Source organism: Marmota monax, unplaced genomic scaffold (assembly GCF_021218885.2).
Source record: "Marmota monax isolate L192 unplaced genomic scaffold, Marmota_monax_Labrador192_F-V1.1 WCK01_AAM20220418_F8-fsc00025, whole genome shotgun sequence".
In the NCBI taxonomy this organism is placed as follows: domain Eukaryota; kingdom Metazoa; phylum Chordata; class Mammalia; order Rodentia; family Sciuridae; genus Marmota; species Marmota monax.
In genome coordinates this window covers 2,955,337-2,982,590 of record NW_026691950.1, presented here as the reverse complement: position 1 = coordinate 2,982,590, position 27,254 = coordinate 2,955,337, and the positions used below count along the sequence as shown (strand labels likewise).

Here is a 27,254-nt window from a genome sequence, read left to right as displayed (position 1 = left end):
AGCAGCAGCAACAACAATAACACACACACACACACACTTGCACACACACGATAGAATGGGCAGAAAACCCCCACTCAATCCATAAATCAACCACCCCAAGAAGCTGACAGGTTCATTTCTTCCCATATTCCTTCTAGTATAGAAAATTCTCACTGGCTCAGCCATCATTCAGAAGCAGATGTCCAGGTCTTTTGGTTTTGTTTTGCTGTTTATTAGCCAAACTTTTGCCAGAAGCCCCGGATGTTTAAAAATTGCCCTTCTATCTAGCTGGCCAGGACTGAGCTTCATGCTTGTGTCAATACAGGGAAGCCAATCACTTGAGGAGAACGGGAAGCACACTGTACCTCAAGAAGGGAAAAGAAAAGGAACTCCACCTTACATCTCAAAAAGTACAAATTAAAAATGAAAACAAAAATCAACCACTATCTCAAAAGTGAAAAAGGAATGAATCTATGTTTAGAGACAAGCAGCGAAACTGCAGAGTAACATGAGCCAAGATTCTGGAATCAGCCATAAAGATAGTATAAATGAAAATGACATCAGTCTCCTCACCACAACCAGGAAGCCAGAAGCCAGTGAGATGACATCTCCAAAATGCTGAGGGAAAATAATTTCCATTCCTGAATTTCATATCAACAAATGTATCTTACAAAACAAGAATGATTTTTTTTTTGTACTAGAGCTTGAACCCAGGGTGCTTTACCACTAAGCTACATCTCCAGTCCTTTTATATTTTTTGTTTTGAGACAGGGCCTCACTAAGTTGCTAAGGGTCTTGGTACATTACTGATGCTGTCCTTTAACTTATGATCCTTCCTGCCTCAGCCTCCCAAGTAGCTGGGGTTATAGGTGTGCACCACGTAAGGTGTTTTTACATGTAAACAGGAACTGAGTTTACTACCAAGAGACCTGAACAAAAGAAAGTTCTAAACCTATTTTTTCTTCAATTAACTACAGTTGAATCAACTATAATTAAAGAAGAAAATGATCCAGTAGATGGATGAAGGGAAAAAATTAAAACAATATTCCATGGAAGCATATGTGTAAGTCCACATAAATATTATTTGTGGATGAGATTAATAAAAAATAAAACTAAAGTACTATTTTGCACAGCAACATAGCAGGTTGAAAGTCAAACTATTCAGAGGTCCTTTTCCTGTCAAAGGTTAAGAACTTGTTTAACTTTAGACTTGGTTATGTAAAATAGTCATAGTAGTATTTCAATAAAAATTAATAAAGAAAAATATATGTATAATTTGAACATTTAGAGATAACTAGAATAAGAAAAAATATAATCAAATCAGGAAAGAAGCACTGAAAATCTAGGACAAATAGGAATAAAAAGGTAAAATAGTAGAAAAAGCACAAATAAAAAAATACTAAATGTAAATGGACTAAATTTAGGTGTTTTATCAAATTAAAAATCTAGATTTTTAAAAATTTGTTTTAATTAGTTATACATCACAATGGAATGCACTTTGATACGTCATATATAATGGAGTATAATTTCTCATCTTCTGGTTGTACATGATGTAGAATCACACTGGTCATATTGTTATATATGTACATAGGGTAACAATTTCCAATTCATTCCACTATCCTTACTACCCACCACCTCCCAATCCAAAGTAACTTTGTTCTTCCCTACCTCCCCTGCTCCATTGTGAATTAGCATTTGCATATCAGAGAAAACATTCAGCTTTTGGCTTTTTAGGGAGGATTGGCTTATTTCACTTAGCATGATATTTTTATGTGGTGCTGAGGCTCAAACCCTGTGCCTCACACGTGCTAAGTGAGCACTCTACCACTGAGTCACAACCCCAGCCCCTAGATATGTTCTATTTTTGAGACATGCCTCAAGCATAAGGGTATGGAAAGATTGAAAGTAAACAAAAAATTTTTTTCCATATTAACCAGAAGAAACCTGGTATAGTTGTTTTTTAAAAAAGCATGATCCAAGTAAGAGGGCATCATTATGGATATATTTTTAAATTCACCAAGATGATATAACAGTTCTAAAATTGTGTGCTCTTAATTAAGTAGACTAAAATATATAAAACAACAACAAAAAAAAAAACATTAAGACCACGGGGAAAATGGATCAATCCACTCTCTCACTGCAGCTTCTCAGGGGAGTTGTAATCAAGGACTCAGGCTCCCCAGCCAGTTTTGTTCTCTGCATATTTGCATTTTGAGCCCTGGTACCTTCTTTCTTAGGCCTCTTATCTAAGTCCTTGGGCAGAGGTCCTCTTTAGGACTGAGAGGACCTCTCTTAGTCCTCCTTATGTGGGGAGAAGAGGAAAACCTTGAACACATTTGTACCTACTCTCATTACTTTCCCAGCTCTAGCCATCCTCCCTTGCCCTCTCCCCAACCCCAGGGGCATAAAATTGCTGGAATCTTTTGTTGGGGGCTCCGTCAAGAGCAAGAGGATCCTTGCATTTGTACTGTTCCTCCTGACCCTCCACTGGTGACCTGTTCTGTGGAGAAAATGGAGCAGGGGGAGTTGGTGCTTTCTCCAGGTTAGCTCCGAACGTGGATCATCAAATAAGTTGAGTCTTTAATTACTTCCTGTGATGATCCACGTTTGGAGCTAACCTGGAGAAAGCACCAACTCCCCCTGCTCCATTTTCTCCACAGAACAGGTGTGCGTGCTGAGCACTCAGGTGTGCATGCTCTCTCTCTCTCTCTCTCTCCCCCCCCTCCCTCCCTCCCTCTCCAAGCCCAATTGAACTCTTGACATATAAAAGATTTTTTTTAAATGTTTGAATTGAATACCACAATTAACAGTCTTACTCTAATGGACATCTATAAAGCTTTGTACCCAACAATGTGAAAATGTGTATTCTTCTCCAGCATATATAGAGCATTTACACACATTGATTACATGCCTGATCATTAGGCATGACTCAACTCATTTTAAGGAATCAATGTTATGTAGACTGTGTTTCTAATTGCACTACAATTAATTTAAATACCCAAAATAAGAAGATAAGAGACTTAGAAAATTAACTTTGGGAATTAAAATGCCCACCTTTTAGTAAATCATGGATCAAAGTATAAGTTATAATTGAATGTGCGTGTGATCACACTCATGGCCTATGCATACTAGGGAAGCATTCTGCCACTGAGCTATACCCCCACCCCATCACTGAAATTAGAAAAAAAAATTATTGTGATCTCATGTTCCTTTCTTCTAGATTTTTGAAATGTATAGGATATTATCATTATCTGTAGTCATTTTATTGTGGAATAGCGTACAGAGCTTCTTCCTCCCGTCTAACTTAGTACCCATTGATTAACCTCTCCCAGTCCCTCTCTCCTCCTTGCCCTCCCCAGCCTCTGATAACCACTATTCTATTCTCAACCTCTATGAGATCAACTTTTTTAGGTTCCATATATGATTGAGATCATGCGTTATTTGCCTTTCTGTGCTTGGCTTATTTCACTTAATATTTCCATGTGTTGTCACAATGGCAGGATTGTATTCTTTTTTTTTATGAATTAAAAAGAATTTATTTCCAAGATCTTCAAAGATTATCACAAACACAAAGTATCCTTCTAAAAGTATCCCAAATTAAATCAAAGGCACATCATCAAAGTCAAACACTTGTGACATAAAGAATTCTTTTAGGTCATAATATTTTCACATTACTTTGTTTTTAATCATTTGCAATGTTCTGTATGTAGGTCCTACTTTAAACATTTTTTTAAAGGCATGAAATAATGTAGTATCTTTTTAAAAGTGCAACCACAACTATAAAGTAAAGGAACTTAAAAAGAGATCAAATCTGCTTCATACATAAAATGGGACAACCTAATATATATCATAACATGAATCTTTCTAAACAAGTTTACTAAACAACACCTCTTGTGTTAAATAAAACAATCTTCTTATTTAGAAAAAATCAAGGCATCATTTGATTAGTAAAGTCTATTCTTCCCCCACAATTTTATACTTTCTTGTCTTCATTTAGTAATTGTAAATTTATGATAGAACAAATTTTATTATAGTATAAAAATCTTAGGAACAACAAATTACAAATACTCCATTTTTTTTAATAAACAAAAGTGTTTTCCTTCCTAAAATGTAAACATCCAGTTAATAAAACATACATGATATCCTAGGTATAGCAACACCAGTAACTCACTTATTACAGAGGTGTATTTTGGTATATTTGGTGGTAAGGTTTTTATCTTAATACAAAGCACTTCTTCAGGAGAACCAAGCCATTATTACTTAAAACAATTCTATTTCTTCACTCAGTTTCCTTATTTGAGTAGAAAATCATGGATTTCTGTAGAATTTTGGCTGTGAGATCAGGACACTGGAAAGGTCTGAAATATCTCAGTCATTTGGCTAAAGAAAAGTGTTTTCTTGAGACTTGGAGTCAGTCATTCATTACTTTGTGCTCGAAGGCATTTCTCAACAAACTTCTTCCAAGTCTTCAGAGTAAAATGCAGGATCTGGGCTCTCGGAAGGGGTTGCTTCGGGCTGGAACTCCGACCCGCAGAGCATCCTTACAGGCATTCTGCATGCAGTACTGCTGAAGCTCTGCTGCAGCCTCTCCACGCTGGCCTCCAGCCTGAGCTGCTCCACCAGGCGCTGCAGGGCGCTCACGCTGGCTCTGGAAGACATGGCAGCGGCGGCGCTGGCTCCGAGGGCGGCTGAGCCAGGCTGGGCTGAGCCGCCGGCCCCGTATTCTTTTTTTAATTAATTTTTTTTTTTTTAGTTGTCAGTGGACCTTTGTTTTATTTATTTATATGTGGTGCTGAGAATCAAACCCAGGGCCTCACACATGGTAGACAAGCGCTCTACCATTGAGCCACAACCCCAGCCCAGGATTTTATTCTTTTTATGGCCAAATAGTATGCCATTGTGTAAATGCACATTTTCATTATCCATTCATCAGTTGTTGGACATATAGGGTTTTCCCCCATCTCTTAGCTATTGTGAACAGTGCTGCAATAAATGTGGGCATGCACATATCTCTTGATATACAGAATTCATTTCCTTTGGATATGTACTCAGTGGTGGGATTGCTGAATCATATAGTAATTCTATTTTTTAATTTTTTTGAGAGATTTGAAAATCTTCAGAATTAGTAATAAAAGTTTAAATATTAATATTTATAAATAGCAAATAATATTTGAATGAAATGCATGATATGGATAATTAATATTAACATTAATTCATCATATTAATTTTCATGATATTAATTGCCCATATTAGAAAAGAAGAAGTATGGAAAATTAGTGAGCTAAGCATTCTACTAATAAGTTAGTAAAAGAACAACAAAATAAACTAAAGGTAAGTAGAGGAAAGTAGAAAATAAGGAGCAGAAATAGATGATCTAGTAAAGTATAATAGAGGTGATCAACAAATAAAGGTTGACTTTTTTTAAAGTTTAGTATATATAATCATCTGGCCGAATTTATTAAAAAAAAAACGAAATCATACACAAATAGTAAATATTAGGAATGTCAAGTGGAAACATAGTAACATTTACCCTGAAATTAAAAAAAAAAATGTTTTAAGTAATTTTATGCCAATAAATTAGAATTTATAGAAAATTTTCAAAGAGCTAAAAAAAAAAAAATAGAAAGCCTCCATAGAGAAAGAAAATAATATAGTAATTAAAGATGTTTCCGTGAAGAAACACTGGGACTTAGATGCTTTTATGGCAATCTTTCCAAACATTCCAACAGCAGATCATTCCATTTTTTACACAAAGTATTCCCTAGATGAAACAGAGAATGCTGGGTGACATTAAGGAAATGGCAGACTAAGGATCTCCCAGATTTGTTTCTTTATAAGACAGCTAAACTCCTGGCTTTGTGCAAGACCTCCTGAAAGACTTGTCTTTATTTGAACTGACCCACAGATCACTGAGTGATCTCACACTGGGGTGGGGAGTGAGTATTTATCCAAAATATTAATGGGACAAGTGTTTAAAATTGTGCCTACCTATCTGGGTTTGTTGCTCAATGGTAGAATACGTGCTGAGCATGTGAAAGGCCCCTGATTCCATCCCCAGCACCAAAATAATAAAGTTGTGACTGACCGGGACAATGGATATCAGTTGGAGCAACTGATAGACTAGCCAAGAAGATTAAAAAGAAAAGCTAAACTGGGTATGGTGGCACATACTTGTAATCCCAGCAGCTGTTGAGGCTGAGGCAAGAGGATTGCAAGTTCAAAACTAGCCTCAGTAACTTAGTGAGAGCCTGTCTCTAAATAAAATATAAAAAAGGGCTAGGGATATGGCTCAGCGGTTAAGTGCCCCAGGGTTCAGTCCCCAGTACCAAAAAAAGAAAGGAAAGAAAAAAAGAAAGGCTGAGAAATGAGATATCCATAGGGGCTTTTTAAAGGTCTGACATATTCCTGGGAATCTAGAGGCCGTGTGCGTGTCTGTGGCTGTATACATGCCCAGGAAAGCATGAGAAGGCTCTCAGAAGCTGGAGCTGATCTTGAGTTCTACATAGGGAAGGTCAAGACAAAGTGTTGTTGTTGTACCTCAACATACACTCGGTGACCCTTGGCAAAGCCTGGGGAATTATTGGTTCCAGGCCATTAAGAAAATCTTTGTCCAGTTACTCATGGACCACTCAGCTAAGCAAGTAGAGACTTCAGGGTCACACGCAACAGAGTATAGTTAGAAGTAGTCCAGAAATGTCATTTGGATATCTAACGCCTAGCTTGTTCTCAAAACTCATTTCCTCATCACCTCCTCCCAATGTGCCCTTTACGCAGCCTTTCTTTCTCAGAAATGTCAGCTTCATCAAACGTCTAATTGCTCAGGCCAAAAATTGCAGCGTCATCCCTGAGTCCTCTTTCTCTCACGCCCAAAATTCAATCTGTCATTACATTCTGGCAACGCTGACTTCAAAATATGTCTAGAATTCTTATCCCTGAAACAGGTAGGAAGGAGTCAATGAAAAATAACATGCAGACATTTTATGATGAGCCATGGAGTGGAAACGCAGCGCGTAAGTCATGTGCAACAACGTAAAATATGGCTCTAATAAAGATCTGAAAGAAGGTCACAGGAATAATATCCTAAATAAGCTGCAGAAGTATTTTCATATTGTTCCATAGTTGTCTTTGAAAAGATTTATGAAGCTACAAAAACCTCCTAAAGAAGTTTTAATTTTATGATCCTCATGGATGTTGGTGAAGTAAAGTATCATATTAAACAGTCCTGGGACATAAATGGGGCAGGAGAGAGAAACCTTTATTTCTAGAAGCCTAGTTGTGTCAGATTCTGTGTAATTATTTTACATATACTATGTCATTTAATTTATTTCTTCTTTTTTTAAAGGTCTGATTGACATACAATTAATGTTTAAAGTGTTTAATGTATACCTTGATGAATCCTGAAATATGTATATACCTGTGAAACCATCACCAAATTAGGGTCACAGACATAGCCACCACCTCAGAGGTTTGCTCTCTCCCCTTTGTAATTCTTTCCTCCCTCCCTTCCTGCTTCCTAGGCCCTCAAACAACTAATGATCTGCCTCTGTCACTATAGTTTAGTTCATGTTTTCTAGAGTTTTATGTAAATGGATTTGTACATTATGCATCTTTTGGGGGCCTGGCTTCTTCCAAACAACCTTTTGATGTCTTATTCACATCTTACAGTTGAAGAAATCGGTTCATGAAAGTTATGTAACTGCCCTAATATCATAAAGTAATAAGAGACAGTTCTGAGATTCCAACCCAGTTCTGCTGGTCACTGTGTGTTAAAAGTGGAGTCCTGAGTGGTTAAATGAATTGTCAAAAGTTTTAATGCCATGAGTGGCCAAAGTAGGACAAAACCCACTATGACATATACCTTTTGGTTATTTATGTGGCTGTTGAAAAGAGCATATGAATCATTTTAGATTTCATTAAGCCTGCATTTTCAGAAGTCCAGCCATGAACTTCACCTTGATAATGGCTTCAGATAGAAGATCCAGTGTGGTATGTTTCGGTAGAAGCCGTCTTCAACACAGCTGGTTTTGACTTTTCCAAATAGAGAAATCTACTTTTTTAGAAACTGCTTTTGATTTCCCTGCATTATTGTCCTCTTTAGAAGGTCACCTGACTGAGGTTAAAAGAAACTATCGGTTGGGTAGGTTTTTCCGTTCCTTCTCCTCCTCTCTCTTCTTTCTTCCCTCTCTTCCTTCTTTGTTTATATTTTTTATATTTTTCTTTTAGCTTTTATTTTTCTCTTTTCAGTTCTTTCTTTCAGTTTTTCTTACTTCCACTGAATCCTCATCACCACTTTCATTCCACTACTGTGTGTTCTAGGTGACCAAGATTGCCAGGGTAGTGCAGGGAATTGCAGCACAAATATTTGGTTTGTGATTCTGTTAACTGCCACATTGTTACAGCTTGATTTCTAATATATATATTTTTATATATTAGAATATATTATAAATATATCTAATACATATTTTTTTAATTTTTTTTTTTTTTTTTTTAGTTTTAGGTGGACACATTTTCTTTATTTTATTTTTATGTGGTGCTGAGGATCGAACCCAGGACCTCATGCATGCTAGGCGAGTGCACTACCACTTGAGCCACATCCCCAGCCCTCTAATATATTTTTAATTGCTTTTATTTTTTAAATACATGACAGCAGAATGCATCACAATTCTTACTACACATATAAAACATAATTTTTCATATCTATGTTTGTATATAAAGTATGTTGACACCAATTCATGTCTTCATACATGTGCTTTGGATAATGACGTCCATCACATTCCACCATCATTGCTAACCCCCTGCCCCCTCCCTTCCCCTCCCACCCCTCTACCCTATCTAGAGTTCATCTATTCCTCCCATGCTCCCTCTCCCTACCCTATTTTGAGTCAGTCACCTTATATCAGAGAAAACATTCGCCATTTGTTTTTTGGGGGGATTGGCTAACTTCACTTAACATTATCTTCTCCAACTGCATTCATTTACCTGAAAATATCTAATATATTTATTAGGCTTATAAGATGCCTTGGTACCTAAGAGATCATAGAAGTTTTGCCTTAAATACATGTCTACTACATGCAACATTTAACTGGTGAATTAGAAGTTGTTTATATATAAAAAAAAAAACCCACCAAGTTTAAAAGAGAAAACAATTTGTATTGTCAGCAGTAAAATGATTACCTGATAAAAGTACTGAAATTGTTGAGTGTTTGTCAGAAAGGCAGGGAAAAGACCTTCGCCATGTTTTTACATAATAGAGTTTTAAAAAAGATTTTAATTGTGTGCAACTATTGTGCTCTGTGCATGTTAAGTTAAATGTCAGAAACCATATGCTTCAACAAGGTTTCTAAGGATTTTGGATAGCTAACCTGTGAATAGTAATGTTCTGTATCCACTGGAGTAAACTATGGAGATGCAGGCAACCGTGAGAGTTCCGTCTCACAAAATGCAAGTGAGAATACTCTGGGGAAATATGTCAATATGAGTATTAATTGATATAAGAGCCAGATATTATAAAAATGTACACCAGAAAGGAATAGAAATCATCTTTAGAGTCTGGCTATATAAGCCTCATATTTCCAGATTTATGCCCAGAAACCCTGCCAAGTAGGAGGAAAGTACTAAGCAATTTTTTAAATGATAATATTGATGAGAGGGAGATAAGATATCATTTTTTAAATGATAATATTGATGAGAGCTTTATTTCTTCTCCTGACAAGTTCTGGGTTATAGATTTTGAGCTTGTATTTATGAGATCCTGAGATAGCATTTAAATCTTTTTTTAAAGCCAAACTATATACATGGACCATAGTAAATGTATCCTTTACAAAGAGATTCTTTATGACTTCTATACTTATGAAACCTGTTTGTTCTCATCTTTGATATTTTTGATATCTCAGATATTATCTTTTATTTGTCAATTGGTCAATTGGTTGGTTTTTATGTAGCATGCCAAGCCAAAGAGGTTACACATGGGGCAAAATATATATAAAAGTGATAAGAGAGAAATACACATAGCACGGTAAAAGAAAGAAGTTAAAGTTTACTATTTAAAATATCCATTTGAGCCAGGTGCAGTGGCGCACGCCTGTAATCCCATTATCTCAGGAGGCTGAAGCAGGAGGATCATGAGTTCAAAGCCAGTCTCAGCAAAAGTGAGGCAGGCACTAAGCAACTCAGTGAGACCCTGTCTCTACATAAAATACAAAATAGGGCTGGAGATGTGGCTCAGTTATCAACTGCCCCTGAGTTCAATCCCCAGTACCAAAAATAAAATATCCCATTGAAAACCATGCAATTAGGAGAACAGAAGTATAGCATGAACACTAGGGTAAGAGGTGGGAAGTGAAATGTCCTAATTCAGAAAGGATTTCAGCTCTTTCTGACTTCAGTGACATTTTATCCCAAGTGTCTGGATCTCTCTATTTTTGTATGTGCTACATTCTGTGAGCACAAAATGAAGAAGACACAGACTGGAGAAAAAGATGAAGATAACTGCTTATTTTCCAAATACCTTAGCAAAGTCACTCCACCCCTCTGGATCTCACTTTTCCCCTATGTAAAAATATGCTCACCTCCCAGAGTGCTGTGGGATTCTTGGCACTTGTGCTCATCTAATGTTTAGCAAATAGGAAGCCCTGGAGCATGAAAGTTATTAGAAGGAGAAAGACTAGAACACATTATAGGTTGGTTGCATGGAACCATGAAGATCCAGGTCTGCTCCATGTCCACTCTGCCTCTTGCTTGCACTCTGGAATGGAGCCTATTTCCTTGTCTTGTTCAAAGCAGCCATCACCAACTCTGCTTATGCCCACTCAGCTTCCCACTGAAGTAAGGACCCCTTCGAGCAGAAGCTTGAACTCTGCAAGAGATCCTGTGTTTCTTCTAAAACATTTTGCCCATTTTGTACTCTGCCTCATAGTAGATATGCATTTTTTTCTAATGTAAAATATTTCTCCTAAATTTTCTGGCATATCTGTTGCTCCAGGAGCATATGGCTTCAACCCCTAGAATATGGTGATATAGGGGCTGGGATTGTGACTCAGTGGTAGAGCTCTTGTCTAGCACATGCGAGGTCCTGGGTTCAATCCTCAGCACCACATAAAAATAAATAAACAAAATAAAGGTATTGTATCCAATTACTTCTAAAAATAAATTTTAAAAATATGGTGATATAGTCCCACCCTGTTTCAGAAACAGACTGATTCCCAGCTCTTAGAAACTGTCGGATGGGAAGAATCAGTAAAGGCTGATCCTTTGTCCCCAGCAGGAATTCAGCCTCTCTGAGGATCTTTAGCCAGCATGGTTTGTGGATGATCCTCCTCTCAGGAGCATTTTCTTCTTGTTGATTGTCTTAGGTCGGGTTCTAAAGAAGTGCAGAGTTGGGTGTAGTGGTGCACACCTGTAATCCCAGCGACTCGGGAAGCTGAGGCAGGAAGCTGGCAAGTTCAAAGCCAATCCCAGCAACTTAGTGAGACCCTGTCTAAAAATAAATACATAAAAAGGGCTGGGGATGTGGCTCAGTGGTAAAGCACCCCTGGGTTCAATCCCCAGTATCAAAAGAAGAAGAAGAAGGATAAGGATAAAGATAAAAAGGAAGAGGAGGAGGAGGAAAGGAGGAGAGGAAGAAGGAGAAGGAGAAAGAGAAGGAGGAGAAGAAGAAAAGAAGAGGAAGATGGTGGAATGAGATGGACATTATTACCATCACATATGGGTATGATTGCACGAATGGTATGACTACATCATGTACAAGCAAAGAAATGAAAAGTTGTGCTCCGTTTGTGTAAAAATTAAAATAATTAAATTTAAAAAAGAAAAGAAAAGAAGAGGTGCTTGCGATCCCAGTAATGTCTGACCTTGGCCAGGCCTTCAGGGGAAGTGCTCTGGAGCATGAAGTGCAGCAGAACTGGCCTTCCTTTGAGGTGGGAAGTCAGTAGGATTTTGTGTCTGGGGCTTTGGTGGACTATTTGAATGGCCCCATAGACTGGGAGCTTTAGGCTGCTGTGGTTTGGCATAGTCTGTGAATCCCCTGGTCTTGATCTCACTCCCACTTCTCCTTTGCTGGGAAGTGGGTGTCCTGGTCTGCTGTATATTAAGAGAGATCCTGGGCCAAGAGCAACCCAAACAACTGCAAGTCTGCAAGTAATTGTGCCAGATGAAGCCCCAAAGTCCAGACAGGCCAATCCAGACCAAGAAACACGTACCTGTTTCAATAACATCTCTGATCTGGATTATTGGATTAAATTAAATTTTTGCCTGTTTATGTCCCCTGCAGTCTAGACCCAATATAACAGCAAGAGTGAGCCTTTTCAAATAAGTTGGATCATGTCATGCTCTCCCATGGTTTTCCATTTTATGTGTGTGGGGTGGGGGGTGGAGGAGTGCTAATCTCCATGACCTTGCCTCTCTCCACTTGACCTCTGATCTTGTCTCTTCCTGCTGTCTTCCCTCACTACCTCCACTCAGCCACCTGGGCTTCCTCAATCATATTCCTGTGTCAGGGCTTTGTACCTGTTTCCTTTGCTCAGAACATTCTTCTCAAGGTAGCTTCATGACCACACCCTTACCTGCTCCTCCAAATAAAGACAAGAGCAAAAACATGCTCCAACTTAATGTGATGCATCTACTTTTTAAATAACTGAAAACACAAAGTGCCTCATTAGTCATATTGGAGTTATGTCCATTCCTCTTCCCAGCAAGTGAGATGAGCCACTCTTTGATGCTCTGTAACTAAAATCCTGGAATTTAAGGTCAATGATTATTATGTTAATAGAAAAAAAAAGGCATGAGCTGGTTAATCTACACAAACATATGCCTATTAAAGTAAGGAAGACATAATTATTGCTACTATAGTTCTCATTTCTGCAACCGATCAGGATCATTGTATCGATGACTTTACTGTTTCCCATTGGCTGTTGGCATGGGCGGAGAGAAGAACCATTAGAACAAGAATAAAAGCCATGGGGATCTGAGTCACTTGCTCCCAGGACTTTGTGTCTTCAGGCCCCACTAGACATCCCACAGAATGATGGAGTGCTGCTGTGTATATCTAACTCTGGCTTGATTGGTCAGCCAACAGCAGGAGCATGGATGAGCACCTCAGTTTGAATAGTTCTGTCTCTACCAGGGCTCTGTGGCAAACCAGAACTGTCTCAAAAGGAGTTACCTTCAGGGAATGGCATAGCTCTACTCCAAAATCCTGGGGGTCCGAACTGAGGAGGTAGCAACGGTTCCATGCAGCCATTCCTATCTGTCAAAGGCACTTTGATCAGCAGGGGATGCACTTGGATTTTGCTAGGCTGCCCAAATGGCAGAACCTCTTTTATAGCAGCCTGAACCTGTCACAGAGTCCTTTCTCTTTCAGTATGGGCCAATCACAAATAGTTGTGTTGCCTCCTACATATTCTAATACCATGAGGAGTTCTCTTTTTTCCTCATTAATAAAAAGGGGCCATATGCTATGCAAACCATCCTTACCCTTGGAATCCATCCTTACCCAAAGAGCATCGTGACATAGCCCCAACCCTCTGGCTCCTAGAAAATTCCATGTAATGGTAGGCTCTCAAATTTTTATATTTGGCATGCTACCCTCTTGCCCTCAAGTGTCTTCCCCAAGTGTCTAGGATAGAAGCTGCCTATTTCCTGCTCACCCACACGTCCAGTCAGCATGAAATCGTATTCACACTTTCCCATGGCAGATTGGTAAAACTCCAGACTTTCCTCACTTTTTCCACCCTCTGCCACCTAAACCCTATATTCTAGAAACTCTGAACTTTTTATCACTGTCTGAAGAAGCAGTGTCTTTGTGGGTCTCCAGACAGCTCCCTCAACATTTTTATCTACATCATTGAATGGGCTATTCCTTATCTCCTTCTAGTACATTTCTACTCTTCTTTCAAGATAGAGACAAAATATCTCCTCTGTGAAGGATGTCCTTCATTCCCACCACAGTGCTCCCGTAACCCTCTTTTATTCCTTGATTGTGCATGTATTCTCTGAATTAGAATTACTGTATCCATGAGAGGTCTCAATCGCAGAATCTGCTTTATCTTTCCTTAGCATAATCCTGACATAACATAGTGTATCCAATGGTGCTCAATAAATGTCCTGCAAATCAATCTAGCTTCCCTCTTAGCCAATTGTCTGTTGAGTAGCTGTGGTCTGTGGAGAGTGGTGTGAGTGGTTTTTAACTCACCCTTATTTTGACTAATTAATATGGCTCAATTTTCTTCTGTGTTCCTATCATAATTATACATATTTTATAGATAATACACAAGAATGAGATCCTCACCATCCTTACTCCTACAAAGATTTAGAAATAAAAATTTACATTAAAATTAAACAAGACAAGTCCACATAAAATGAATGTAACTCATGTTGGAAAGAAGCCAAGATATTGTCTCAAATATGTGCCTGAGGAATGGAGATGCCTAGAAGTTCAGTTTAGATGACCTGCAGTTCAAATTAGACAGGGTTGGTATTTAATTATGATAAAAATGCTCTTAGTATTCTTATTTAGTGGTTCTGAGAAACTGTAGCCTCACAAAGATTAGGAAGCCCCAAGAGTGGAAATTTATATTCATTAATGGGTAGAAATTTTGGTTCCTTTTTGTTCTTTATCTTATACTTCCATTTCATTTCTCACAGAAGATTTTATCCTAATAAAATGTACTTTTATGCCTGAGAGTCTTTTATTGATCATCCTAGTATAATTTGCTGCACTAAAACATACATATACATACAAACAGAAATTAAAATTAAAATTTATTTTTGTTTTCTGTGACCTAACACTTTAACTATCTTAAAATATCTTCTAGTTTGAGTCAATATTATTACCAGTACAAATTAATCAAAATATCATAAGTGTTACAAATTTTATAGATAATTATTAAACATAAAAAAATAAAATAAAATTTTATAGGAAGTACATCTCTTAATAATATGAATGAGGCAACATCTTTAAAAAATTAGTTTATCTGTGGATGAATTAAGCCATTACTATTGTTAGATGGTTTACTATTATCACTACTGAGAAAGGGTTTAACATCAATTCTGTTGCTATTTTCAGCATTATAAATAGAATAGGGGAAACTTTGTTCACATAAAAAATAACAGATGGGAATGAAAGGAATTTTCTTGTAGAACTGTTACTCCATTTTTTGTATTCCTTCTGAATTATATGCCAAAAATCATATAAAAATTCTATTTGGTTATCTGTCATCTGACAACTGAATTCTTTTCTACCTTCAATTTTGTTTACAGCAGAGAATTGGAAATCACTGGGTTTATAAAACAATCCAGTCTTTGCAGTCTTCAGCTACTTAGCACCTCAGCACCTGGTGGAATTGCAGTTCACGCAGGCTGTCTTTTTCCTCAATGAGAAGGGAGGGTGCATGTGAAAGGGAGGTCGTGGGAGCAGGTCCACCTGACCCCCAAGATCCCAGGAGGACCTTTAGGAGAGAGTGTATGAAAGGTGATGCTCTGAAAATCCATTCTCTTTAAATTATCCATGTCACTGTAGCTGATGGAAAACCTTATCTGCTTCTCTGCGAGTTCAGGGGTCCATGTCCCCCAGTTTGAAGAACTCTGGTTCTGACTGCATGCTTTCCATGAAGAGAGCCCTCCTTGGAGTCACTGGGACTTCTACCGCTTGTGGTTAGTTGTGTTGTTACCTGTTTATTTTCTTGACATGATCATCTTTGCTTAATGGCTTCACTCCTACCCCCTCCCTGTGTTGAAGTCCTCTTGTGGATTGGGGAGTGGAAGACCACTCTGCTCACTCTCCTTAGCTACTTTGACCTGCAAACTGGGTTAAAAAACATACCCATTTTGATTTAACCATTGGTTAAATTTTCCTAATTTTTACCTGGGTTTTCTCCAGTCTGAGATAGTTGGACATATCTGTACTTATTATCAGCTAGTGAGACTTTAAGTTGCTGGAGGGTATAGAAGCTGTTTTCTACAATTTTTTTACAAATGTAATTATCCCACATTCAATTTTAGAGGGCATCTGGTTGGTTCATGCAGGGAATGTCTTTTTCTCAGCCTCAGGACTCACCAGGGCCAGCCAGCACCATGCTGTTTGGAATTTCAGCCTCCAAAACTGTGGGCTAAATAAACCTTTTTTTCTCAGCCTCAGGTATTTCTTTACCTTAGCCTCAGGTTTTTTCATCATAGTAATGAAAGATGGACTAATACAATTATGTTTCCAGCATGGCTTACTTTTTAAGCTTTAAATTTTTTAAATGGTAAAATACACATGACAAAATTTACCATCTTAACTGTTTTTAAATGTACAGTTTGTCACATTAAGCACATTTATGTTGTCCAACCATCACCAGCATTTATCCATACCTTTTTTAATTCTGCCAAACTGAAATTCTGGACCCATAAAAAAGCAACTCTGTATTCCCCCTTCCTTCAAGCCCTGTCAACAGCATTTATTATATTTTAAATATAGATTACTGTATGAGGCTAATTGCAGTGGGAGACAGCACTCCAATACTTGAGACATTTATTGTGCCTTTTGTTACAGCAAATCACGTTTCAGGAATCCATTTATAAGATTTGCTGCTCATTCTACCTATTGTTACAAAATCAATAGTGAAATAAAAAGGAGATAAAGTAATTCTTTGAATCCAAGGAGGATATTTTTAGTGTCATCAATGTGCCACCACAGAAAAAGGTGATAACATTTTGCAAGATTTTTTTTAGACTTCACTTAATTTTTGTCTTTGATCCTTCTGACAACCTCTAAAGTTAAGGAATATTAGTTTATGTGAAGAAACATTTTTTTTCCTGCATAGTTCTCTTCTATTTTATACAGGTATGTGGAATGGATAGGTATATTAACTTCTTAGTACTTCTGTAACAAAGCATGTAAACTGTGTGACCCAAAACTATAGAAATGTATTCCTTTTAGTTCTGAGCACTAGAAGTTCAAAATCAAGGTGTCAGCAGGGTTGGTTCCTTTCAAGGGATCTGAGGGAAAATCTGCCGTGGGCCTCTCTCTTAGCTTCTGTTGACAGCTGGCAATCTTTGCTGTTCCTTGGCTCTAGTCTCTTTCTCCATCTTCACAGGTGCTCTCCCTGCGTCTCCACATGACTCCTTTCATAAGTTACCAGTCATGTTGGACTAGGGACCTATCGTACTCCATTATCGTACTCCATCCTCATCTTAACTAATTAAATTCATATGACCCTATTTCAAATATAGTCACATTGTGAGGTGCCAGGTTACAACTTTAACATATTATTTGGAGGTGGGAGGCTATAACAATGGCCGGAGATGAGCCTATAATGGCTTGTGTCTTTTATAATACTCCTAGAGTTTGGCTTTTTTGGAATGGAAGGTCAGACAGCACAATGGTCAGCTCATTGCCTAGGATGTAGTGGATGCTCAACTGTGTTTATTAAGTGGATGATGCTGCCAAGGAGCTTAGGATGGAAAGAAGAATTTGAACCATTAGCTTGGTGGATGGGTCAGACCATGATTGCTTGCCTAGTAGGTGGGCTTTTAGCAGTTCTGAGAGAGGAAACCCCTTCCCTTCCCTGGTAATGAAGTAAGTAATCCTATTGGGAGAATGAGAGTTTGGGAAGTAAGAATTATTTCCATGTTACAGCAAAGCTTCAGAAAAAGATTTCCCTTTTTAGTTTCATTTCAAATAAAATTTTGCTTTACACTTATGGATGGCCTTTAGGTCAAGGAAATTGACAGGAAAACAATTTTGTATATCTTTGGACAGAAAGACAAAAAAAGGAAGAACAGCAAAACACTGGAGACTGGTGATGTGTGTGTGTGTGTGTGTGTACATATGCGTACACATATACATACATACATATACATATGCTGTTATCAGGCTTCAACGTGTTCCATAACTGATCAATCCCGTGAGTCAATCATTTGCATTGCATTTTACTTCATACATTTGCTCTTGAAAGCACACTCTTCATTTTCTGGATCTCTTCTGTTTAAACCTTGTTTTTCTTTGTATCTTGATTGCTTGTATTATTTCTCATTTTTTCCTTGCTTCCTTCTTGCCTGTTTTCTATCTCTTTAAACTACATCTATATTATCCTCATACCTTAGCAAAATTTGTGGTATTCTTATATGCTCTAAATTTCTGCACTGAATATAAAGGAGCCATGGACAAAAGAACTGTTGCTTAGTAATGTGATTAGTATTAAAGGTGATCTTTAGGAACTGCTCAGCTTTGTTTCACTGCATATGCCTATGACATCCATCATTTTTCACATGTAGCTGCTTTAAAAAAAAAAACAAAACTCTGAAAGCAGAAAACAACATGTTTGCTTTCTGATGACCATAATCTAATAGTAACATTACCATTCTAACATACTGGATGTTTAGGGTTGGTTTTCTTTAAGTTCTGCCAACATTTGGTGGCTTATGGTGTAGTGGGGACAAATAAGGCAAGGCACCGAAGATAGCAGGAAACAGTTTTATTTGGCTGCAGCCAGGTTCAGAGGGTACAGCCTTTGCTGTAATCAATCAATCCCCTGAACCCTGAGTTCAGGGAGTTTCAGAGTTTTATACCCAGTGTATAAGGGGAGGGGCTCAGAAGTTCACAGTCTGCAGAAGTTCACATAAAAGCAGCTTTTTCTTTCACTGTTCTGGGCAAGTTAACTCTTCAAGGACAACACCTGAGAAGGGGAGAGCTTCATCTCCCCTTTCTTTCCTCCCTCTACCAGCTGTTACCACGGGCCCGTTTGTAACTTATCTTAAAAATGTAGACATCCCTGTGAAGCCCAGCTCAAGGGCAGAGGCCTTGTTTGCACATTTCTTCAAAGTACTATACTGGACACGTTTGTGAAAAACTAGTAAGGGGGTGTCCAGCACCTGGAGTGCTGGTATCTTCTCGGCCAGTGGCCAAGTAAGCAGGGTGACATGAAAATAGGAAGTTTATCTACAATGGACTCTTTTGCTGACAGTCCTAAAATTAGCCATGGTGAAGAGGGCTTTTCTGTGGAGAAAGGGGGTGCCACTTCAATGGTTCAAGTTAACTGACATGGTACTGAAGAGACTCCTAGGCTAAGGAGTTTTCCTTAAGACTTACAACAGCCTGAGCTCCAGGGATGCTACAAAACAGTTCATAACCTGCTAGCTGTAGGTAGCTTTGGAAATATCTTATGAACTAGTAATAAAAATACACTGAAATTTCATTTCAACAGTCAGAATGGCAGTCATCAAGAATACAAATAATAATAAATGATGAAGAGGATGTGGAGGAAAAAAGAAACACAATGTTGTTTTTATAGCTAAGGTTTTTTTTAGATGTCACAGTTCTTTAAAAGAAAAGAAAAAGAGGGCTGGGGTTGTGGCTCAGTGGTAGAACACTCACCTAGCACGTGCAAGGCCCTGGTTTCAATCCTCAGAACCACATAAAAATAAATAAATAAAATAAAGGTACTGGTTCAACTACAACTAAAAAATAAATATTTTTTTAAAAAATTAAAAAAACCATTTGAAACCATACAAATAAGGTAGGATGAGTTCTTCTGGGATAACAAACAACTCCCAAATCTCAGTGGCCTCAAACAGCTGCTCATGCTACAAAGGACACCAATGAGAGGCTTTGCTCACTGTTGTCTCTTGGGCCCAAGCTGATGGAAATGTCACCTTGACATGAGCAGAAGGCATATTAGCTCTTAAAGTTTCCACTTGGCATGGCTATATTTTATTTGTTTCTGCCCATATTTTATTGAACAAAGCAGGCCATATGGCCATGCTTGACTTAAAAGGGATAGGAACTGCAGTTCTGCCATAGACCCAAAAAAGGAGACTTGTGGGCTGGTCTGCCATAAAGTGTTAGGCAGATGTGTATCTAAAAGCATAAACATTTCACTCTTTTTCCCCCTTAAACTTTATTTATTTATTTATTTCTCTTTCCACATTTTAAATTGTGCATTATAGTTGTACATAATGGTGGGATTTGTTGTTATATATTTGTACATACACACAATATAACAGTATGATTTGCCCAATATTATTCCCTAGCACTTACCCCCTCCCTCCCAGCTTTCCACCCCAAGGTCCCTTTCTTCTACTAATCTTCCTTTGATTTTCATGAGATACACACCCCCCCCCCCACCTTTCTGTTCTGTTTTCTTTTCTAGCTTCCCACATATGGGAGAAAACATATGACTCTTAACCTTCTGAGTTTGGCTTATTTTGCTTAACATTGATGGTCTCTAGTTTCATCCATTTTCCTGCAAATCAAATAATTTTATTTTTCATATGGCTGAATAAAACTCCACTGTGTATATATACCACATTTTCTTTATCTATTCATCCATCGATGGACTCCTAGGCTGGTTCCATAGTTTGGCATTGTGAATTGTACTGCTATAAACATGGGTATGAGTATATCACCATAGTAAGATGACTTTAATTCTTCAGGATAAATACCGAGGAGTGGTATAGCAGGATCATATGGTGGTTCCATACCTAGTCTCCAAACTGATTTCCATAGTGGTTGTACTAATTTAAAATCCCACCAACAGTGTAAAAATGTTCCTTTTTTCCATATCCTCTCCAGTGTTTATTATTATTTGTATTCTTGATGACTGCCATTCTGACTGACATGAGATGAAATTTCAGTGATTTTTGATTACATTTCCCTAATTGCTAATGATGTGAACATTTTTTCATATAGTTGTTGGCCATTTGTATTTCTTCTTTTGAAAAATTTCTGCTTAATTTATTTACCCATTTATTAGGTAATTTAATTTTTCTTTTGGTGTTGTTTTATTTTTGAGTTCTTTATATATTCCAAATATTCATCCTCTGTTAGAAGAGCAGCTGGCAAAGATTTTCTCCCATTCTGTAGATTCTCTCTTCACATTCCTTTGCTGTGCAAAAGTAAAAGCATACACATTTCTGGCTATTGGAAGTAGACCAACTTAGAATCATAGAAAAGGGACTCCAATATCAGTTGGTTAAACATTGGAGATATGTGGTAAGTTTTCATTAAATGACTTTTTCCTTCCTCACAATTTTTTTTTTGCCAGATTATCTGTTATCTGATATTTTATATAGACTTTTCCTAGGAGGACTATGAAGGAGTTCTCTGAACCTCTTCTTGTTCTGAGGACTGCCCAATTTGTGAGTCATTCTTAGATCAAATACAATCTGTTGAGTTAAGAGAGTTGCCAGACATGGTGGTGTGTGTCTGTAATCCTGGTGGCTCAAGATGCTGAAACAGGAGGATTACAAATTCAAGGATAGCCTCAGCAACTTAGTGAGGCCCTAAGAAACTTAGTGAGATCCTATATCTAAATAAAAAATAAAAAGGGCTGGGGATGTGGCTCAGTGGTTAAGTGCCCCTGGGTTCAATCCCTGGTACCACAAGAGAAAAAAGCAGGGGCAGACAGAGAGAGTTGTGGAACGAGTGCTATAAGGTGATTTGTATGGCCGAGCACTCTTAAATGTATTTTATTTCATATTCTTTTTAAATTACTTCTGAAAATTTACATTTGTCAGTAAGATATATTCTACCTTGACTTATTATCTCTCTTCATCCACATTTGGGACTTTTTAAAAAAATAATTTCTTGCCAAAGAATTGGGCTGGGGTTGTGGCTCAGCGGTAGAGCGCTCGCCTAGCATGCGTGAGGCCCTGGGTTTGATCCTCAACACCACATAAAAATAAATAAACAAAATATAAAGATATTGTGTCTAATCAAAAAATAAATATTGAAAAAAGAGAATCATATTAGAACCCAGTTCTGCTACTTCTTCTACATTTGGACAGATTACTTAACCTTCATCTGTAAGGCTCAATTGTCTTACCTATGAAATCAGATAGCAATTGTTTTTATCTACTAGGGGTGTCTTGAGTATTAAATGAGATAATTTTTGTAAATATTACCTGTGTTAGTCAGTTTTTTTTTTATCTCTGTGAACAAAGTACCTGAAAAAAATCACTTAGAGAAGGAAAGTTTATTTGGGCTCACAGTTTCAGAGATTCGGTCCAGGGTCATCTGATTCCACTGTTCTGGGCATGAGGTGAAGCAGAACTTCATGGTGGAAGGGCATGGCAGAGGCAAGTTGCTTAGCTCGTGACAGAGAGGAAGCAGAGAAAGCAAGTGAGGTGCCAGGGACAAAATATAAACCCCAAAGGTATATCCTCAGTAACCTACTTCCTCCAACCACATTCTATCTGTCTGCAGTTACTACCCAGATACTGCATTCAATGAATAATCCATTGATTGGGGTACAGTTCTCATAATCTAATCATTTCACCCATGAACATTCCTGCAATAGCACAGGAGCTTTTGGTGGACACCTCATATCCAAGCCATGACATTGCACCCCCCAAAGCCCATGTACATCTCACAATGCAAAATGCACTTAGTCCATCTCCAAGAATCCCCATCATATTAACAGTTCAGTATTGCCCAAAAGTCCAAGTCCAAAATCCCATCTGAGATTCAGGACAAACTCTTAGCTGTGAGTCCCTGTAAAAATCAAAAGTAAGTTATGTACATCCTAATATATAATGGAACACAGTAAACATTTCCATTCCAAGGGGAGAAACAGGGACATAAAAGGAAGAGATTGGACTAAACCAAGATTGTACCCAAGATGGTCAAACAAGTCCTGTAGCTCCACATCCAGTTTCTGGGGCATATGGACAGTGAGATATGATTTCCAAAGGGCTGGAGCAGCCTTACTCCTTATGATTTTCCTGGATGCAACCTATCTGGCCTCTTTCGTAGGTTGGCTCTGTCTACAGACAGCACCTTTTCCCAGCAGATATTACACATTACTGGCATTTCTTAATCCTGTGGGTTTCCACTGCTGCTTTGGTTTTATTTTCACAGCTTTATGTCTGATCCTTTTAGGGGCTGCCTGTAGGGATTCTGACCCTGACACATACTAGCTGGCTTCCCAAGTCTTCCTTTGAGATATTGGTGGAAACTTCTATGACCCTCTCACTGAAGTAGTACCTGTATTCCTGTAGAACCAGTATCATGTGGATGATACCAGGGTCTGCAACCAGCTCAAGTAGTAGCCAGGATTCCTTGGACTATGGCTGCAATATCTTCTGAGTGTCTGGGCAGCTAAGCATGGTGAAAAAAATTCTCAGGAAACAACTTCCTAGGCACCTTTGTTTGAGCAGGATGCTCCTCTAATCTCTTCAAAGAGTTTTCACTTTTACCCCCTTGAGCCTGTGATGGGTGTGGTCTTGCTGATTCCCTGAGATGCCTTCAAGGTGTCTTTCTTATTGGCTATGCACAAAGTACTTAGCCTGGCTTTAGTGGTGGCAATCTCTTCAATAACCTCACTAACCTTGGCCTCAATTTTACATGTACTTCTTCTCTGGCCAATCAGAAAGTTTTAAAAATCTTTCTTCTCTGTTTTCAGCTCCCAATTCTCATAGTAAACCTGGTGCAAACCTGTCATCAATATCCATGCCACTACCTGAATGCTGTGCTCCCTTGAAATTTCCTCTAACAGATTAATTGGTCCAAATATTTAAATTCAACCTTACAGAAAGTCTCAGGACATAGGAAGAATGTCAACTACTTCTTTGCCAGAATGAAACATGAATGGCCTCTAGTCCAATTCCCAACAGAGTCCTTTTTTAACTCCAGCATTCTGGTCTCTGACATCCCACCAGAATCACCCATGAAGCTGTGTTTACAACATTCTAAGACTTCTACAGCCTACATCTCCAGTGTTTTCCAAACTCCTCCTGCAAACCAGTCCCAGAGGCTTCTGAACCACATGATCAGCTTCTGAACCACAGAGCAATGACCCCACTTCTTGGTAACAATTTCTTGTTAATCAGCTTGGTGTCACTGTGTGCAAAGTAACTGACAAGAACAACTTAGAGGAGGAAAATTTTTCTTTGGGCTCACAGTTTCATAAGTTCAGTCCATAGTCAACTGATTCTATCTGTTATGGTTTACAAGTGAGGTGTCCCCCAAAAGCTCATGTTTGAAGCAATGCAGGAGATTTTAGAGATGAAATGATTGGGTTATAAGAATTTTAACCTAATTAATGCATTAATCTCCTGATAGGGATTCACTTGTTGGTAACTGTAGGTAGGAAGGGTATATCTTCAGGAGGTAGATCATTGGGGGCCTGCCTTTGGGATTTTATATTTTGTCCTTGTTGAGAAGAGCCCTTTGGTTCCTGGTGCTGTGTTCCCCACTGCTCTCCTCTGCCACACACTTCTGCCATGAAGTTCTGCCTCATGCAAAGACCAGGCTTTCAACTACTGTGCCTCTAAAGTGCTTGGATATGGTAAGTGCTCAAACATTTTACTTATTTTCATTTTATTAATATTATTGTCTCTGAAATGAAGTCTTATAGGTCCTGCATTGAAAATGTTAAAACCTGTTCTTTCCAAAAAAACACAACTGCCTGCTTTTGATAAAAATGCATCAATTTAAAAATAATATTTACACAGAAGTGAAAAATAAACCCTAAAGACACTGCATCTCTGTCTTTGACTTCTATGTTGATCAATTTTCTGTTACTATAACAAATACTAAGATAAATCAACATAGAGAGAAAAGGATTATTTTGGTTCATGATTTCAGAAGTTTCAATCCTTAATCAATTGGCCCATTGTTTTGGAGTCTGTAGGTAGACAGAATATCATGGCAGGTGCGTGTGACATAGCAAAAGCCATTCACCGCATGGCTAGGATGCAAAAGAGAAAGAGGAAGATAACAGGTTCTCACCACCCCTTTGATGGCACACCCCTGGTGACCTAAGACCTCCCACTAAAAGGTTCTTTCTACTTCCCAGTAGTGCCACAGGATGGGGACCAAGCCTTTAACACATGGGTCTTCGGGGGATATGCCAGATCTGAATTGTAGTGGTCTCTTTCTCTCTGCACTCCCCCTCTTTCCTTGAATCAGTTGCTCTGGGGGAATCCAGTTGACATGTCATGAAGCACTCAGGCTGCTTATGTGGGAAGGAACTGAGGTCTCTGGCCAACACTCAGAAATTAAGGACTGCTAACCGTCATGTGAATCTGAAAGCAGATTGTCCCTCAGCCTTCAGACAACTGTAGTTCCAGCTAACAGCTTGAGTGCAGTCTCATGGAACACCATGGGGGACCCAGCTAGCACACTTCCAAATGCCTGATCCATGGAAGTGGTGAGGGAATAAATGTTTGTGGTTTTCAGCTTCGAGGAGTAATTTGTTCTACTTCAATGCATAACTAAAACAGATATTGGTACCTGGAAATAGGTGTTGTCATATAAAAGCCTAAAACATGAAAGTGGCTTTTTTAAAAAAATATTTTTTTGATTGTAGATGGACACAATATCTTTATTTCATTAATTTATTTTTTTATGTGATGCTGAAGATTGAACCCAGTGCCTTACACATGTGAGACAGGTACTTTTCCACTGAGCCACAACCCTGGCCCCAAAGTGGCTTTTTTAGAAGTTATTTTGAGCCCTTTGCCTTTCTATATAAATCCTAGAATTAGCTTATCAATTCATTTAAATAAGTATGCTAGGATTTTGGTTGACATTGCATTGGATTAATAGAATAACATAGGAACTACTAACATCTTACCAATGTAAAACATTCCAATTCACGATTATGGTATGTCCCTTTATTTAATTAGATTAAAAAACACATTCAGCAAAATTTTCTTTCTTACACATCTCTCATTAATTTTATTCCTAACATTTTATGCTATCATGAATATTTTAAAATCTTCCAGTGTTTACTTATGAATAGAAATACAGTGAATTTTTTTGGGGGGTGGGTATTGGGGATCGGGGGACAGGGGCACTTAACTACTGAGCCACATCCTCAGCTCTTTTTTATTTTTTATTTAGAGATAGGGTCTCACTAAGTTGCTTAGGACCTCACTAAGTTGCTGAGGCTGGCTTTGAACTTGCAATCCTCCTGCCTCAGTCTCCTTAGCTACTGGGTTACAAGCATGCACCACCATGTCCAGCAACAGTGAATTAAAAAAAAAAAAATATATATATATATATATATATATATATATATATATATATATATATGCCGCAGCCTAGCTGGCTGGGCAAAATAGCCGGGGGGTGATGAGCAACTTGTATAGATTGATACAGCAGGAGTGGGAGCCATTTATTGTAGGACAGGAGGGGTATATATACATTCCACACAGCTTATCTTAATTAACATAAGCTAGATACAGCAGTCAACCAATAAGAAATCTCCATACTTAATGGCTCGATGGCATTACTTCACAAACCACTCCCTCTGGCAAAATGCCAGGCGCCATCTTGTTTACAGACCCTAATATATATATATATATAAAATAAAGATAGAATAACTCTGGTGCCCAAACACTAAAAGAAAAGAGAATATATATATATATATATATATATATATATATATATATATATATATATATATTTATATTTCAGTTGTTGATGGACCTTTATTTTATTCATTTATTTATATGCCGTGTTGAGAATTGAACCCAGTGCCTCACACATGCTGGGCAAGCACTCTAACACTGAGCTACAACCCCAACCCAACAACGAATTTTTTTATATTATCATAATTCAAAAACTTTCAGCTGTTAATTTCTCATTATAGAAATACCATGTGTTTTGGGCTGTGGCTATGGCTCAGAGGCAGAGCATGCGCCTAGCATGCGTGAGGCACTGGGTTGGATCCTTAGCACCACATAAAGTAAAATAAAGATGTTGTGTCCACCTATAACTAAAGAAATAAAAAAAAAAGAAATACCATGTATTTTTTTCCCATATTGGCTTTATGTGCCCTGTGACCTTTTAAAATTTACTTTTGGTTCTAGTGGCTTTATGATAGATTCTATTGGATTGTGTTCATGCACCATCATGTCTTCTGCAAATAAAAACTATTTTACACCTTCTTTTTTTAAATATTTATTTCTTTTAGTTGTACCTTTGTTTTTATTTATTTATTCTAATGTGGTACTGAGGATCAAACCCAGGGCCTCGCACACACTGGGTGAGCACTCTACTGCTGAGCCACAACCCCAGAGCCTACATCTTCTTTTCTAATTGATATTCCTCTTTTATGTTTAATGTACACATACACACACACAGATTCGTGTAAGAGTGTGTGTGTTTGTGTGTGTGTGTGTGTGTAGTTGGGCTCAGTTAAAATTTTAAGTCTTACAATTCTTTCATAGAAAAAGTTAAAGCCTTTTCTTTAAAAAAAACTTTTTTTGCTAAAAAATGCATCAATATTTAAAAATAATATTTACAGGAATGAGAAGCCCTGAAAGAGAAGTTTCCAGTAGGATTGGTTTCA

The 27,254-nt window shown here is 38.0% G+C and overlaps 1 protein-coding gene and 1 pseudogene across 1 annotated transcript in view; one reads left to right on the top strand and one right to left on the bottom strand.

Annotated features, from left to right (window-relative positions):
* Positions 1 to 27,254, top strand: part of Apbb2 (amyloid beta precursor protein binding family B member 2) — a 397,355-nt gene that overhangs the window by 23,442 nt on the left and 346,659 nt on the right. The gene's annotated exons all lie outside the window — the stretch shown is intronic.
* Positions 4,002 to 4,638, bottom strand: LOC124090930 (guanine nucleotide-binding protein G(I)/G(S)/G(O) subunit gamma-10-like; annotated as a pseudogene).